Source organism: Aquarana catesbeiana, linkage group LG02, assembly GCF_042186555.1.
Source record: "Aquarana catesbeiana isolate 2022-GZ linkage group LG02, ASM4218655v1, whole genome shotgun sequence".
In the NCBI taxonomy this organism is placed as follows: domain Eukaryota; kingdom Metazoa; phylum Chordata; class Amphibia; order Anura; family Ranidae; genus Aquarana; species Aquarana catesbeiana.
Genome location: NC_133325.1, coordinates 147,227,193 through 147,246,153, shown reverse-complemented (window position 1 = coordinate 147,246,153; position 18,961 = coordinate 147,227,193).

The following is an 18,961-nucleotide window of genomic DNA, read 5'->3' as shown; positions in this document are numbered from 1 at the left end:
TTCATCTTTCCCTCGATTGCAACCAGTTGTCCTGTTCCTGCAGTAGAGTTTTAGCAAACTCCATGTGGACTTTCATGCGTCTTGCACTGAGGAGAGCCTTCTGTCGGGCCACTCTGCCATAAAGCCCCGACTGGTGGAGGGCTGCAGTGATGGTTAACTTTCTACAACTTTCTCCCATCTCCCGACTGCATCTCTGGAGCTCAGCCACAGTAATCTTTGGGTTCTTCTTTACCTCTCTCATCAAGGCTCTTCTCCCCCCAATAGCTCAGTTTGGCCGGACGGCCAGCTCTAGGAAGGGTCCTGGTCATCCCAAACGTCTTTCATTTAAGGATTATGGAGGCCACTGTGCTCTTAGGAACCTTAAGTGCAGCAGAATTTTTTTGTAACCTTGGCCAGAACTGTGCCTTGCCACAATTCTGTCTCTGAGCTCTTCAGGCAGTTCCTTTGACCTCATGATTCTCATTTGCTCTGACATGCACTATGAGCTGTAAGGTCTTATATAGACAGGTGTGTGCCTTTCGTAATCAAGTCCAATCAGTATAATCAAACACAGCTGGACTCAAATGAAAGTGTAGAACCATCTCAAGGGTGATCAGAAGAAATGGACAGCACCTGAGTTAAATATATGAGTGTCACAGCAAAAGGTTTGAATACTTAGGACCATGTGATATTTCAGTTTTTCTTTTTTAATAAATTTGCAAAAATGTCAACAATTCTGTGTTTTTCTTTCAATATGGGGTGCTGTGTGTACATGAATGAGGGAAAAAAATAAACTTAAATGATTTTAGCAAATGGCTGCAATATAACAAAGAGTGAAAAATTTAAGGGGTTCTGAACACTTTCTATCCCCACTGTATATACTAGACTGTATGTATATATATATATATATATATATATATATATATATATATATATATATATATATATATATATATATATATACATACATACTAATGACCCTCTGCTGCATGTGCAGCTGCTGCAGCACTGCCAATGTTGAGTTCCACCTGGTGGGCATGTCACAAATGAGGCGGTTGGTGGGCAGGTTGCATTCTCTTTGAATGTCAGCCAGCCGAGCACTGGCATTGTATGACCAGCGGAAATGACCACAGACTTTTCTGGCCTGCCTCAGGAGATCCTGTAAGCCTGGGTACCTGCTCAAGAACAACTGTACCACCAAATTCAGGATGTGTGCCAAACATGGGACATGGGTCAAGTGTCCCTGTCAAAGGGTGGAGAGAAGGTTGGTGCAATTGTGGCAAACAACCATTCCTGGCTGAAGCTGGCATGATATCAACCACCTCTGAGCCTGCCCCTGCAGAGCTGACAGAATCTCTGCCCCAGTGTGGCTCCTTTACCCTAAGCAGACCAACTCAAGCACCGCATGACATCTTTTTGACTGAGTGCTTGCGTAGGCCCTTGAATGCTTACGGAGCACCACTGGTTCAGAGGACAAATCTGCAGAAGAGGCCATAGAGGAAGAAGAAGAGGAGGAGTGGAGGAGAGAGCTGTGGCAAAATCACCACTAGCATTTTGGAGGTGTGGTGGCGGAACAAGCTCCAACAATACTGAACCCTGTCCTGCATCCTTCCCAGCTGTCAGCAGAGTTACCCAGTGCACAGTGAAGGAAAGGTAATGTCCCTGCCCATGCCTGCTAGACCATAAGTCAGCGGTGATATGCACCTTACTGCTGACCGCCCCTATCCAATGAGGCCAAAACATTGCCTTCCACATGCCGGTAGAGAGCCGGAATGGCATTCCGTGAAAAGAAATGGCATTTTGGAACCTGCCACTGAGGTACAGCACATTCCACAAACTCACAAAATGGGGCAGAGTCTACCAGCTGAAAAGGCAGCAGTTGTAGTGCTTGCAATTTGGCCAAGCTAGCATTCAGATGCTGAGCATGTGGATGGCTGGAAACGAATTTCTTTTTACGGTTTAGCAACTGGGATAGGGAAATTTGCCTGCTAAAATCAGATTGTACTGATAGCAGATTGTCTGCAAGTACTTGGGACACCATTGCTACATTGCTATACCTTCATTCCCCTCAGTGCAGGTTTTTGAGAGGACTGGAGGTATAGTGGGGTTGGAGATCTCAGATGAGGAGCAAGGAGAAGTCCGCCTTTTTCTTTGATGTGGGTCTTTCAAGTGCTGTTGCCAAAGGACTGCATGGCAGGTCATCATATGTCTGGTCAAGCATGTGGTGCCCAAGCGGCTGCTGTTCTGGCCACGCTTGATCCACTTCAGACATAGGTTGCAAACAGCAACGGTGCGATCTGCTGCAAACGTGTCAAAAAAGGCCCACATCAAGGAACTTTTCAAAATAAGCGGGAAGTCAGCAGCATCCTGCACCTGCAGGGCTCTGCAGTGTGATGCAGTAGGGTGGCTGCCCTTAAGCTGCCCCCTAGAGGACATCCTGCCTCATTGGAATTGTGCCCCCTCCTCCTCCTCTCTTCCCAGGCATCCAAGTACAGTCTGTGACCTCATCACTCTCTCTCTCCTCTTCACTGGAGCAAACTTGGCAGTATGCTGCAGCTGGGGGAACATGACTGCTAGTTTCTTATCCTTTTTGGGCACTCCCTCTCTCTAGGCTCACGTTACTCCTTTCCTCAACCTGGGAACCAACATCGGAGCCTTCAAATTGCTGCGCATCCTCCAACTGCATGTACCCGACATTGTGGTTGACATAGGTGTGCACAGCCTATTGCATTAGGGTGTGCACCCCAAAGCTCAAACACATATGCGTGTATGTGTGCATGTGTATATATACTGACTGTGTCAGAAGAGCAATAGTAGGGCAGAGATTGGTGTCAGTAGGGCAGTGGACGGTGTCAGTATTTTTTATTTTTATAATTTAATTTTTTAATATTTTTTACAATTTTATTTTATTAATTTTTTTTTTTACATTTTTTTTGGAGTCCCTTTTGGGGGCTTTGGTGAAATATCAGGGGTCTAAACATGGGGGATCTGTGCCGCACGGGGTGATTAGGGTGTGCCCAGGCACGCCTGGCACACCCTGTGCGCACACCTATGGTGGTTGAATAATTCTGGGGACTCCTTTGTGCATAATGGTGGGGCTATGGAAGGAGTGACTGTGGACAAGGAGCCAGTGGAATAGGCCACTTTGTCAGCTGTGTTGGAAGGCAAACTACTCTGAGCCTGGGTGACAGAGGATGAGGAGGATGAGGATGGCTTCGTTATCCACTCCACCAACTCTTATGCATGTTCTGGCTCAATAACACGGCCAGCAGCACAAAAAAAGGACAAGCGTGCCCCACGGCCAACTGAAGAGGATACACCATGTCCACAACCAGCACTGGTGACTGTAGACACAGAGGTTGCTTGCCCTCTTTTAGTGGCCTGTGAGCCACTCCTTGGTGGCCTTCCGGACATGGTGTATATTTTGTTTTGCAACACGACACTACACTGTATTGTGTACTGTGTACACCACCAGAAGTGTAGTAGCAACTGCACTACGGCTGCACTGTATTGTCTACTGTATACACTACCAGAAAAGTAGTAGCAACTGCACTACGGCTGCACTGTATTGTAATTACAATTTTTGATCAAATATTTCACAGCAGGGCCAGTTCCTTTGCCCACCAAGAGTAACTGTGAGGGCTTACAGTGTTGTGGCACCACCACCACCAAAAGCCCAATTTTTCTGCCCCTGTTTAACAGGGGCATGTAATTATCATTTTTGATATTTGATATAATATTTAACAGCAGGGCCCATTCCTGCGCCCAACAAGAGTAACTGTGAGGGGTTACAGTGTTGTGGCACCACCAAAGGCCCAATTTTTCTATCCCTGTTTAACAGGGACATGTAATTACAATTCTTGATTTATTATTTCACAGCAGGGCCCGTTCCTGCACCTGCCAAGAGTAACTGTGAGGGCTTACAGTGTTGTGGCACCACCACCACCACCACCAAAGTCCATTTTTTTCTGCCCCTGTTTAACAGGGGAATGTAATTACAATTTTTGAAATAATATTTAACAGCAGGGCCTTTTCCTGAGCCCAAGAGTAACTGTTAGGGGTTACAGTGTTCTGGCACCACCAACACCTAAGGCCCAATTTTCTGCAGGCCGTATAGTATTTCTACTTCTGTTCAGAGTATATAGTGCCTGGGGGCCCCCCACACCATTTTTTTTTTTAATTTGGGTGCGGGATTCCTCTTAATATCCACACCAGACTCTAAGAGCCTGGTAATGGGCTGGGGAACCCATGTTGTTTTTCTCAATACATTACAGCTGCAAGCAGCGTAAATTGACTTTTTTCCTTTAGAAATGTCATTTTGCTGTGGTATACATGGGAAAACTGTGCCACTTTACAGTCATAATATAGACACCCCCCAGGCACAATATTTAAAGGAATATTTCATTTTTAGTGTTTCACTGTAAGCATTCAAATCACTTATCAAATCAATGCTAACGAAAAAACGACCGTATTTAAAACTTTTTTTTGCATTGATATATGTCCTCTGGGCCCCCAAACATTTTTTATGGCAATAAATTGCATATAAGCCCTTAGAATTAGCACTTTTTCATGTTCGTGTCCCATAGACTTTAACGGTGTTCATGTGTTCGAACAAACTTTTGCATGTTCGCATGTTCTGCTGCGAACCAAACTGGGGGGGTGTTTGTCTCATCCCTACTGTCCACTAAGGTTCTTCAAATTTAACAGAATGCCCCAAGGTCTGTCGGGAGGCCCAGCGACCTTCCAACCATAGATGGAGAAGACAGTAGGGGACATTAACTTCATCAAAGTGCTGGTGTAGATGAAATTATTGTCTTTGGCAGAAGCCTTGGAGAGCATGAAAAAACATCTGACGAAGGTCCTGTAGAGGCTTCATGATCAGGGATTGAAGTTGTCTTCAAAGAAGTGTCAGTTCTACCAGCTGTTTATAACTTACCTTGGACATGTTATCTATGCTGAGGGAGTGGCCACTGACCCCAAGAAACTAGAAGGTGTGACCTCCTGGTCAAGACCTACCAATGTGACTGAGAGATTTGCTAGGATAGCTCAGCCCCTAAATGAGCTGTTGAAGATTGAGGACTAAGACAACGGTACAGACTTACGAAGGCCAGGCAGATAAACCCAAGGGCCCAGGAAGCCCCGAGAGTCGATCAATGAAATATTTGCAAGGAAGCCTTCTGTCAGCTGAAGAGGAGCCTTATAAATACCACTGTGTCCAACTAAGCCTTATGAACTACTTGTCAATGCTAGCTGAAATGTGCTGGGGAGTGTAATACCAAAAACATGATGGACACTTACTTACAAGAGCTGGAGCCTTCTAGCTGGGCATCTTCTATCCATGAAGTGGTGTACTGGGAGGGAATAGTTCTCCTGTTGTGCTTTTGGTAGTCAATGCACATTCTCAGGGAACCGTTCTTCTTTTGCACCACCACTATGGGGTAGAAATAAGGACTTTCTGACTCTCAAACGATGCCCATTTTCTTCAACTCAGCCAGTTGCTCATGGTGACCTTCTGGATTACCGATTTGGATCTGTTGGTCTCTTTTCTTGAACGGCTTGTCTTCCTGAAAGGTGAATTTGGTGTTGAGCACTCTGTACAACCAACATCAAAATCACTCTTATGCCGCGTACACATGATCAGATTTTCCGACGGGAAATGTTGAATGTCAGGCTGTTGGCGGAAAATCCGACCGTGTGTATGCTCCTTCGGACAATTGTTGTCAGACTTTCTGCCAACAAATGTTGGCTAGCATGTTCTCAAATTTTCTGCCAACAAGTGTGTGTTGACGGAATATCCTATCATGTGCACACAAGTCCGTCGGACAAAAGTCCAAAGTACAAACATGCATGCTCAGAATCAAGGACGAGCCGTGAGCGATCGGTCTTGTAAAACTAGCGTTCGTAATGGAGATATCACATTCGTGACGTGGCAAATTATGAAATCTCTCAATGCAGCGCATTCTCTTCTTCTTTATAATGGTATAATAATGAAGCTGCTTTGCTGCTGATATTCACAGAGTTCTGACAAACGTATTTCTTTTTCTAGTGATCTCCAGAATAATATTTATTTATTTTTATTTTTTTTCTAGTAATCTCCAGAATAATATTTTTTTTCTAGTGATCTCCATAATAATATCTATATATTTTTTCTAGTGATCTCCAGAATAATATGTTTTTTAGTTTTGTGTGTCAAGTTACCACAACACCATTATTAGCTTGTATTTTTTAACCTCAAAGATACAACTATGTTGGTGTTCCTTGTTAATTTGACATTGTATTTTTGAAATGTACCTGCCTACTCACAAACAAACTGTCCTTTTTGAAGTAAAACACATAGCCAAGTATTTGTCAAAACAAAATTTTTTACTTCAATAGGGAGCACAAGGTCATATCAAAATAAAGAGGAAGACAGCGATGGAGAAACAGTTGGAATTGGTGAAGCCTTTGTGCCCCAGGGCAAACATCAATTATTTGACTGTCAAAATTGGTAACCCGAGGAGTCCATTTAATAGGCAGCACATTACGGTTTAGGACTCTGAGAGATCGAGAGCAGCAGCAGAGGACATACAGTCATGGCCGAAATTGTTGGCACCCCAGAAATTTTTCCAGAAAATCAAGTATTTCTCACAGAAAAGTATTGCAGTAACACGTTTTGCGATACACATGTTTATTCCCTTTGTGTGTATTGGAACAAAACAAAAAAGGGAGGAAAAAAAGCAAATTGTACATAATGTCACACAAAATTCCAAAAATGGGGTGGTCAAAATTCTTGGCACCCTTTCAAAATTGTGGATAAATAAGATTGTTTCAAGCGTGTGATGCTCCTTTAAACTCGCCTGGGGCAAGTAACAGATGTGGGCAATATAAAAATGACACCTGAAAGCAGATAAAAAGGAGAGAAGTTCACTTAGTCTTTGCATTGTGTGTCTGTGTGTGCCACACTAATCATGGACAACACTAAGCATGGACAACAGAAAGAGGAGAAGAGAACTGTCTGAGGACTTGAGAACCAAAATTGTGGAAAAATATCAACAATCTCAAGGAGTTTGCAATCCATGGCACTGTAGCTAATCTCTGTGGGCGTGGACGGACGAGAAAAATTGATGAAAGGTTACAGCGCAGGATAGTCCGGATGGTGGATAAGCAGCCCCAAACAAGTTCCAAAGAAATGCAAGCTGCAGGCTCAGGGAGCATCATTGTCAGCGCGAACTATCTGTCAGATAAGGGTACTCACCGAGGCCGAGATGCTGAGAACGGTAACCTCTTGCGACTAAGCGCACTCCACTCCTGAACATGGTACAGGGGGTGAAGGACACAAAGAGGCACGAGTCACCAGCAGGCTGGGCAGGTCTTGCGTGAAGGTCACCAGCAGGGAGACAGCTGTGCAGGACTGGAAGATGAACAGCTAATCCAACAACAGGCCGGGGGTCAAACACCGATGACTAGTAAGAGACTCTTACTAGACTCTGCAAAAACAGTCTGCTGCAAAGGACTGTCAGCAGGTCTGTCAGCAGGCTGATGACTTAGTACTGAAGTTTGATAGCAAAGTCCATAAACAGGCCGAGGGTCAAACACAGGTAACTGGAGGCAAAGTCTGTGAGCAAGCCAGGGGTCGAGCACTGAAGAAAATAGCATAGTCCAGGAGCAGGCTGAAGGTCAATCACTGGAGACAGGAAGCAATATCCGTAGACAGGCCGAGGGTCAAACACAGGAAGCAAGTGGAGAAGTCCAAGAGGCAAGCTGAGAGTCAGATGCAGGTCAAGGTTAATCCGGGTCACAACAGGTAATCAAGAATCAGAATACAAGCAGGAAACACACGGCGAGCTGAAAGACAAACCAGCAATCTGGTCATGGCACAGAGTGCCTTTATAGGCCAGTGGGAGGCTCATGTTGTGTGCACGCTATTGCGTACGTGCGTTCGCTGTTCCACTGAATCACACACGCATTAGCCGTTTTGCTGAATTGCACACATACATTAGCCGTTTAGCTGAATTGCGCATGTGCATTAGCCGTTTAGCTGTATTGTGCCCAGGGATGCGCCAGATTGCCGCTCTACCGCACATGTGAGAAGGAAGGCAGCGATATTGGCGAGACTGGTACTTGCTTCTTTCCTGACACTATCCGTCGACATTTAAATGAAATGAAATACTATGGCAGGAGACCCAGGAGGACCCCACTGCTGACACAGAGACAAAAAAAAAAGCAAGACTACAGTTTGCCAAAATGTACTTGAGTAAGCCAAAATCCTTCTGGGAAAAATCTTGTGGACAGATGAGACCAAGATAGAGCTTTTTGGTAAACTGTTTACCGAAAACGGAATGAGGCCTACAAAGAAAAGAACACAGTACTTACAATGAAATATGGTGGAGGTTCAATGATGTTTTGGGGTTGTTTTGCTGCCTCTGGCACTGGGTGCCTTGAATGTGAGCAAGGCATCATGAAATCTGAGGAGTACCAAAGGATTTTGGGTCGCACTGTAGAGCCCAGTGTCAGAAAGCTGGGTTTGCGTCTGAGATCTTGGGTCTTCCAGCAGGACAATGACCACAAAATGTCAAAAAGCACCCAGAAATGGATGGCAACAAAACACCGGAGAGTTCTAAAGTGGCCAGCAATGAGCCCAGATCTAAATCCCATTGAACACCTGTGGAGAGATCTTAAAATTGCTGTTGGGAAAAGGTGCCCTTCCAATAAGAGAGACCTGGAGCAGTTTGCAAAGGAAGAGTGGTCCAAAATTCCGGGTGAGAGGTGTAAGAAGCTTATTGATGGTTATAGGAAGCGATTGATTTCAGTTATTTTTTCCAAAGGGTATGCAACCAAATATTAAGTTAAGGGTGCCAAGAATTTTGACCAGCCCATTTTTGGAGTTTTGTGTGACATTATGTCCAATTTGCTTTTTTTTCTCCCTTTTTTTGTTTTGTTCCAATACACACAAAGGGAATAAACATGTATACAGCAAAATATGTGTTACTGCAATACTTTTCTGTGAGAAATACTTGATTTTCTGGAAAAATGTATGGGGTGCCAACAATTTCGGCCATGACTGTATATGTCCCGAGGCTGTGATCTTCCAACAGCCTGCATTTTTTGCCAGACCACACCGACCACACTGACATAGGTTGGACTTGATGGACTTGTGTCTTTTTTCAACCTCGCCTACTATGTAACTATTAACCCAGGCCATCTCAACACCTCCTTCCAGAATTTTTTCCATGCTGCTGTGGTGGGTGGGGTGGCTGTGTTGTTGGTGGAGGTGGTGGAGGAACATGATCCAACTCACAGAGGTGCGTTTGACGGGTGAGTTTGCCCCTTGTCCCCTTGTTTAGGCCCTCAAAACTTATTTCCTCGCATATAGTGCGCTGGTCCTCCTCCATCTGTTTTAATTTATTGCCTGTCAGGCATCCAAACATCTCCTGCCAATCAGGGGCCGTGCTAATTGCCACTGTAGTATGGCGAAGAAAAGCAGCCGTGGCCTCCTCCAGGTTCCTGGACTTCCTGACCCTTTTGGTTGGAGGGTGGAGGGGAGGAACCTGCAATTCTGTCAGGCTGCTTGCCAAGGCCTCCTCTTGGCTGAAGCTGAGACTTTCCTGTGTATGAAAATGGTACACAGTTTTAGGTTTTTGGTCATCAAGCACACACAATTTTGAGCTCATGACTGTTGCAAATTGAATGTTAACAAATAGAAAAGACTATCATTCTGACCCCAGCATTTTTCATTCCTGTCCCAATCATTTTTGGCTACTACTGTTTATTGATAGGTAAACCACTTTGTTAAATCAGAAATTTGTGATCAATAACATCTAGTTAACATCATTCAATTTTGACAAGAAATATGTTCAACAATGCTATACCTGGGTCAAGCTGGGTTCCTCCACATCTTCTTACTGGGTGGAAGGCCCAGGGTGGACCCCAAGAACCTCAGCTTATGTTGAAGAAAGTGTTGAGAGGGATGACCTGGGTTCCGTCTGGTCGGACAAAAAAACGCAGGCTGTAGTTAGTGAAGGCAAATATGCATGAAGGACAAAAAGGAGCATTAAAAGCTTACAGCATGCATGAAGACAAAGAGGACATTCACAGCATATTATAATCATGGTAATTATGGAATAAAGAAATGAATATAATACATTATCAAACATTAAATACATAGAATGTGATGTTAAAGGATAAAACTTACCCGAATATAAACCTTCTGCGGGACCTGAATGATGGCAGAACACATCTCTGGAATAATGATTCCCAGAGCCTGGGGGGAGATCCCAGTCGTGAACTTGAGGTCCGGGAGACTTCTCCCTGTCGCCAAGTACCGCAAGGTGGCGACGAGCCTTTGCTCTGGAGTAATGGCTTGCCGCATGCAGATTTCCTGCTTAGTAATATAAGGGGACAGCAAAGCCAATAGACAGTGAAAGACAGAGTCTGTCATCCGGACATAATTCCTGAAATCATCAGGATTATTCTCCTGGAGCTCCCGCAGCAAAGGCATATGACAGAATTGGTCATGATTAAGCAATCAATTCTTGGTCCAAGAACTCCTCCTCACCCTGTTCATGGACTGGACTTGGGTCAAAGCAATAACTCCAAGCCCAACTATAGCAAGATCTCTCCGACGAAAACGCCACATGGCTAGTAAACGAACGGCAGCTCAGAACAAACTGACAGAACGCACTGAAAATCAGAAAGGACCGGACAAGCACGCACTGAAAATCAGAAGCGAACTATAAATAGAACGCATTGAAAAACAGGAACGACCTGACAAGCATGCACTGAAAAACAGATACGAACCGACAAGCACAACCTGAAAAGCAGAAATTAACTGAAAAGCACGAGGCTGAAAAGCGCGAATCGTCACTCATCAAACTTCTACTAACATGAGATTAGCATAAGGAGCCCAAAGGGTGGTGCATGACTATTGAACTTCCTTTTTATCAGGTCGTCGTACATCTTGTACATCACTGCATTCATAATTGTTGGCCAACATTTGTGTGACTGTGTGTATACAAGACAAGTTGGAGCCAAAACCTTCGACCAAAATTCCACGGTTTTGTTGTCGGAAAGTCCGATCGTGTGTACGAGGCTTTAGAGAACATTTCATTCCATCTCAGGGGTTGGGTTCTAGCTATGTTAAGGCTGTAGAGAAAGGGACTGGGGAATCTCTGTCCTCAGTCCCTTTCTTTGTCTCAGAGAGGAGATGTCAGAGGTTTAGACCCCTGTTGTAAAAAAAATAAATACATAAATAAATATGTAAAAAAAAAACACAATAAAAAAATAGACACCATCCACTGCTCTGCTGACAACGTCCTCTGCCCTACCGACACTCTCCACAGCCCCGCCCCCCCCCCCCCCCCCCCAAATCACTGTGAAAAAAACAAGACCAACATAAAAAATAATTAAAAATAAAATTGTAAAAAATAATAAAAATAATAAAATAAAAATAAAAAAAATTCTGACACTGTCCATTGCTCTACTGACATTGTCCACTGCTTTACTGGCTCGATCCACTGGCCCCCAAAAAGCATTTTGAAAAAGTGAAAAAAAAATTATAAAAAAATTAAATGGTAAAAAAATAATAAATATAAATTGTAAAAATAAAAAAAATAAAAGTAAAAAAACTACTGACACCATCCACTGCTCTCTTGACACTGTCCAATGTCCTACTGACTCTGTCCACTGCCCTCGCCCAAATCATTGTGAAAAAAATAGTACTAAAATAAATTGTAAAAAATTATTAAAAAATAAAATTGTAAAAATGCCTAGGGCCCACTTTTGACCATGCGCACAGGCTCACTAATTTCATGTTATGCCCCTGCTCCTCTCCTCCAAAAGGTATTATCACTTGCAGACCCACCACAGTGCATATACTGCGGCAGTGCAGCATGTGCAGGTACAATCATGTACAGCTAGCTGCCATAACCCCGTGTTTTTTTTACTATGGCCAATTCTCTTTCAAATAAAGGTGGTCCAGCAGGCGTATGCACTGTGGGATCACTCCGAGATGCGGCGTGAGGGGTGCCCCCTTCCGCCGCTTCCCGTTCATTCCCGGGCTTACCTAAATCTGATGCTGCCGTTAGCTGGGTATGGAGAAAAGTCATCTCATCTCTATGCCCTTGGAGGATCAGAGTGACGTCTGACGTCACTTCCGGTTCCTGGGTCATAGCAAATTAATATATTTTTCTTTTAACCACTTACGGACTGCCGCATGCCAATATACGTCCTAAGTTTGAGGAGGAATATCGTTGTTATGGCAGCAGCTAACTGCCATAACACCGGTATCCTCTTCTTCGGGCGGTGGTCTGCTTTCCGATAAGTGTGGTCTCCGTGGCGGATTCACTGTGAGATCACTTTTATCGGTGGCGGGAGAGGGGCACCCCCTTCTGTCGCACTTCGGTGCCCTTACCGGAGCCGTCGGCAGCGGCGGAGGCGGTCGGATGTTACCCCTTGCTGGGTTTGGAGACGAGTGAGGGGAAGATGGCCCCCACCCGTCTCCATAACATTGCAAGGTGGAAACGACGTCAAAACGTAACTTCTGCCCATAGCTCTTAAAGGGCCATTTTTTTTACTTTTTTTTTTAAATGATAATTTTTTTTTTTTAATTGCATTTTAGTGTAAATATGAGATCTGAGGTCTTTTTGACCCCAGATCTCATATTTAAGAGGTCCTGTTTACATTCCTTGTAATAGGAATAAAAGTGACACATTTAAAAAAAAAAAACAGTGTAAAAGTGTAAAAATAAAAGCTCGCGTGCAGAAACAAACGTATACATGAATAGCGCCTGCGTATGAAAACGGTGTTCAAACCACACATGAGAGGTATCGCCACGATCGGTAGAGCGAGAGCAATAATTCTAGCCCTAGACCTCCTCTGTAACTCACAACTTGTAGAATTTTTTAAACATTGCCTGTAGAGATTTTTAAGGGTAAAAGTTTGCCACCATTCCACGAGCGGGCGCAATTTTGAAGCATGGCATGTTGGGTATCAATTTACTCGGCGTAACATTATCTTTTACAATATAAAAAAAATGGGCTAACTTTACTGTTGTCTTATTTTTTAATTCAAAAAAGTATATTTTTTCCAAAAAAAGTGTGATTGTAAGACCGCTGCGCAAATACGGTGTGACAGAAAGTATTGCAAAGACTGACATTTTATTCTCTCTGTTTGGGGGTTCTAAGTAATTTTCTAGCAAAATAAAACAGTTTTTTAATTGTAAACAACACATCTCAAAAAAGAAGCTTGGTTCTTAAGTGGTTAAGCAAAATTTAAACATTTTTGTTCCTTTGGCTTTTAAAGGTAAATGAGAGATTTGGGGTCTTTTTGACCCCAGATCTCTCAGTAAAGAGGACCTGTCATCCTTATTTCTATTACAAGGGATGTTTACATAACATAAATGATCCAAAAATAAATAAATAATAAAAACAAAAAATAAAGCACCCCATCCTTCCATGCTCGCATGCAGAAGCGAACGCATGGGTAAGTTGCACAAGAATATATAAACAGTGTTCAAACCACACATGTAAGGTATCGCCATGAACGTTAGAGCAAGAGCAATAATTCTAGCACAAGACCTCCTTTGTTACTCAAAACAGGTAACCTGTAAAAATGTTTAAAGCATTGACTATGGAGATTTTTAAGTACCGTAATTTATCACTATTCCACAAGCATGCACAATTTTAAAGCATGACATGGTAGGTATCTATTTACTCGGTGTAAGATCATCTTTCACATTATACAAAAAAAATTGGGTAAATATTGTGGTTTTTTTTTTTTTATTCTTTAAAATGTGTTTTTTTCCCAAAAAAATTGTGCAAATACCGCGTGACATAAAATATTGCAGCGGTCACCATTTTATTCTCTATGGCCTCTGCTAAAAACATTGGGGGTTCTAAGTAATTTTCTAGCAAAAAATACTGATTTAAACTTTTAAACAAAAAGTTCCACAAAAGGCTTTGTCTTCGGGTGGTTAAAGCCATGTTAAATTATATAACAATTAATTCAAGAGAGCTATTTTGTACTTCTGTCTTTCATAAATGTGAAAATGTAAAGATAAGGGAACTTTAATACACAGTGGAGAAATCCTTTAAAACCTGGTAAAATTTGAATAATAATAAAAAGTCTGCCATACTGTTGCACTTACCAGTGCAGCACAGCACTAAGTTTTATTACAGTTGGAGTCCTGAAATGTATCCCTCTTTGTTCTACAATAACACGTTAAAAAAAAAAACAGCTTAAAAATGGCTAGCAATAGAATCCCCATGATGATCGCCTTCTTCTGTGTCTGCCAATATGTGTTGCAAGAGGGTGCTGACTCACATTGAGCTCTGTCTGCTGTGTCTGCACTGCTTGGCACAAACCTTGGAATCTTCTTCCTTGGTAATCAATCTGTCATCAGCCCAAATAACCACAGCAGGGATCCAAAGCACCAAGTCCTTGGCTAACCGTCACAGAGAATAGACTTCCCATGGCAGAGGATTTCTCCTGATTAACCCCTGTAGGAGAAAGACAAAAAAAGAGACCCTTTACCTAATGGATTTCATTGGTTGTGCTACTAAACTCTTAGCAACCTGAATACCATTCAGTTGTACTTCTTTAATAAGAAAATAATTTATTGCATCAAATTTAAAAATAGTGTTAGCATTCTAACCAATAGATCTCATTTATAACATAAATTGTTATTCGATAGAATATTTTTTATACATAAGAAAATATGGTTAGCCTAATTCAAGTAATATTATCAGTGTGTTTTAAATGTTATGTTTTGTTTTAGCTGCAATTGTAGTTACACGAGTAGATGGGAACAGCTATGCTTGTTCATGACATTTGCAGGATGTGACTATTGTTTAGTAGCGCTACACAATGACTGCACTCCTTTTTCTTACTGTAACTTTGCAAGTCACAAAGCTTGCTTGGATTTTTCAACCATTAAAAGCAATGGACACTCTGAGGTTGATTTACTAGAGAAGTATAGCATATTTACTTTCAGGCCTCATGCACACTGGACCTTAAAATAACATTATAAAAACATGAGTAGTTTTGCAGTGAAATGTGAGTCTTTCAACTTTTTTCAACTTTTTTGCAATATTTTTTTGAAGAAAATTGTCTTTTTCAATGGATTAAAAACGTTAAAAAACGCTGGGGAGTGACGTTTTTGAGCATTTATCGATGTTTATCAGTGCTAGAGCGTTTTTACAGCTGAAAAACGTCTCTCAGAACCCACTAGTTTTTGGGTTTTTTTACTGCTCAAAAATGACACTGCCTAAAACTGCTGATAACAGCCTATGTGTGCATGGACACCAAGGATAACATGATGGGGAGTTTAATGACTGTAGAAAAAAAACGTCTACAGCCAAAAACAGCTGCTGTAAAAACGTCAAAAAACGTCCAGTGTGCATAAGGCCTCAAAGTAATTTTTAATTTTGCAAATTAAACTTTCACATATCTTAGTGAAGGAGGTAAAACAAAGTGAAACTTCACTTTGTAAAGAACACCTAGGAAATTAAAGATTTCTGCTTGCACATGATTGAATAATTGAAGTTCGCACAACTTCACCTCATTAACTAAGCAAGTTAGGTTTGTGAAGTTCCATCACAATATATATCTTCATTTTATGGGATTTTTAAGGCAATTCAAACATTTATAGATGTTAAAAATATGTTTTTTTTTTCACTTAAAAAAGGGAAATTTAAGAACAAACAATTTTTTCCCAAAGCTCATACATTTTTTACAATTACATATAACACAATAGTGTCCATCATGCAAGTAAAGGTTTGTTAAGTTACACTTACTTCAGACATCCAATAATGTATTATTATTATTATTATTATACAGGATTTATATAGCGCCAACAGTTTACGCAGCGCTTTACAACATTAGGGCAGACAGTACAAGTACAAGACAATTCAATACAGGAGGAATCAGAGGGCCCTGCTCGTTAGAGCTAATGTACAAGCAAAAATTTGTTTTCTTCCATATAATTGGGTATTCTTTGCAAAGTAAATGTTCACGTGTGGTACCCTTAATTGTTAATGTCACCTGAGATGTGGTTAGCAGATGCGCTTTTTGTCATGCGGCAAATGCGCTACCAACATGCTGAAATGCATGCTGAAAATAGGTGCAATGCTCCATGCCCAAAAACGTTCTGGAGCTTCTGTGGCACATTTGTTGCGCATACAGCAGCCTATTCAAGTGAGTGGGCTGTCCTATGCGTGACATGCGGAAACGTGCACAAAAATGTGAGAGGAAACGCCTTCACTGAATCAGCAAACTAAATGGTTATATTTGGCCAGTGACTGACTGAACCTCCAGCTGCCTTTCCACAAGTTATTTATTTAGTAGCAGAATTACTACAGGATTGTCAGCATGGGTCATCATGTTGCATTAGCATGTTTCGCTCATCATGATTGATGAACGATCTACATCACTAGACAACATGATTGGCTTTGTATTAACATACCATGGTCTGCTATGGATTTTGGGGGTTTCCTTTAAAGGTCTATACTAGATGCCCATCTGGCATAGATTTTGGGGGCCCATGACATTTCTTAATTTTTTTGCAAGGTGTCCCCTTAAAAACCCATACCAAACACCACACGTATCCTGAATAAAGTTCTGGTATGGATTTTTAAAGGGGACCTTATACAAAAAAAGTAATGGGGACCCCCCAGAATCCATAGAAGATTATAAAAGAAGCCTGATGGCTCTAATATACTAACCGCTAAAATGGCAGCTAGAGGAGGGGACTGCTGGCAAAATTTCTGTTCACAGAAGTCCCCATAGCAGCAAAATTATACATACATTTATGGTCCCTGGGCCTCTCTAGCTTGGTTTATTCTGAATTTACATCATTAGACAACTTGATAGACTGATACATCCCTAGACCCCTCTTCTTTGAATCCTTCTGGATTTACATCACTGGACGACTTGATTGATGGATACACTGGACACTGTGATTGGCACGCAATTTTTCTCTGGGAGCATTAATACAATTTATTGCAAAAACAGGTAAGTATGTGTTTGTTGATGTGTTTTTTTTCTTTTAATGGATGGATATAGTTAATGATTAGGGTACTATTGTGCCCCTGTACTCATTCCCCAGGAATGGGGCAGAGATCTAGCCATCTCCATTAAGGGATGCTTCCAGATTTCATTATAAGTCCCCCCATTTTACAATTATTCCCCTTGTCTTTCAGCATTAACCGCTTACCGGCCAGCCGCTGCAGTTTTACTGCGGCAGAATGGCGCGGCTGGGGAAAACAATGTTCCCTTATGTCGCTTCACCTTTTGGCCACTAGGGGCGCGCGTGCCCGCAGCGTGTACCTGGAGCCGATGCGCGATCGCTCGTGACAGAGTGGTTCCTTCAGGGGAGTAGAGACAGATCGTGTGTTCATAGTAATTATGAACACCGATCTCTCTCTCCTCCTAGACAGTCCCACCCCCCCCCCACAGTTAGCGCACACCTAGGGAACACACCTAGGGAACACAGTTAACCCCTTCATCGCCCCCTTGTGTTAATTGTGCATTTTTATAGCACTGATCGCTGTATAATTGTTAATGATCCCAAAAATGTGTCAAAAGTGTCCAATTTGTCCGCCGCAATATCACAGTCCCCATTAAAAAAATCGCAGTTCGACGCTATTACTAGTAAAAAAATTATGATAAAAATGCCATAAATCTATCCCCTATTTTGTAGATGCTATAACTTTTGCTCAAACCAAACAATATACGCTTATTGTGATTTTTTTTAACCAAAAATATGTTATATGAATACATATCAGCCTAACCTGAGGAAAAAAAATGTTTTTTTGATAAAAAATGTGGGATATTTATTATAGCAAAAAGTAAAAGATATTGTGTTTTTTTCAAAATTGTCGCTTCTTCTTTTGTTTATAGAGCAAAAAATAAAAACCACAGAGGCGATCAAATACCACCAAAAGAAAGCTCTATTTGTGGGAACAAAAGGTAGTCAATTTTGTTTGGGTACAGCATCACACGACCACGCAATTGTCAGTTAAAACAATACAGTGCCGAAAAACCAGCAAAAAATTGCCTGGTCATTGAGCAGGCAAATTTTCAGGGGCTGAAGTGGTTAAGACATAAGTACTGCCTCAATGTTGAAAGGCATATGTCCTGGTATGGTTCAGGAAGGAGGGGGGTTGAACGCTCACTGGCCTTCTTTTTGTGGCCACCCAGGTTGCTTGCCTGGATTAGGGCTTGGTTGGAATATTAAGGGGAACTCCACACAATTTTTAAACTTACTGGTTATCCACCATAGCTGTGGGGACTCTCTTAGGGTAGCAATACATTGCCGAATTATAAACCAGCCTTGTACTGGTTTATAATTTAACAATGTAAATAGACCCCAGCTGACTTTAAAGAGCTTGAGCAATAATTTACGCATAATTACAAATATGCACATATAATTATGCACAATGTGCTGTTTTTAGTGTATTTTTTGTGCCGAATGCAGGGCATTCAAACATTACAGATATGGTTTTTTTTTTTTTTTTAGGACAGCAACCGTAACCATTATTACTTTGCTTGATAACTTTTCAGCTGCACTTAAAGAAACCCCTTATTTACAGGACTCCAAATGGCCGAACAGTGAAACAAAGGTTTCTATCAGACAAAGGGAGTTGCACAGAAAGTTGCTTTATGAACTATTTTGAAAACTCTGTTCTGGGAACCCTTAGCCATTATAAATATTTATTTGCAAAAACAAAGATCATATAAAGATTGTGAAGAAACAGATATAATCCAACTCTTTGAGCGTTTGTAAATTTAAAAATAAATAAGTTAAATTGATCCAAAACTGTTATATTTTCCATTTGACTAATGCACTCTTTTTCTGATAATCTTAATGTAAAAAAATGTTTTAATTAGTGATATAATTTAAATATTGAAAAGGTGTGACTTTTCTTCTAAAAGATAGCAGCCCAGCCCAAAAGTACAAAAGCCAGCATCCCCATGTCTATGAGCATGCAACCATCCCACAATGCTG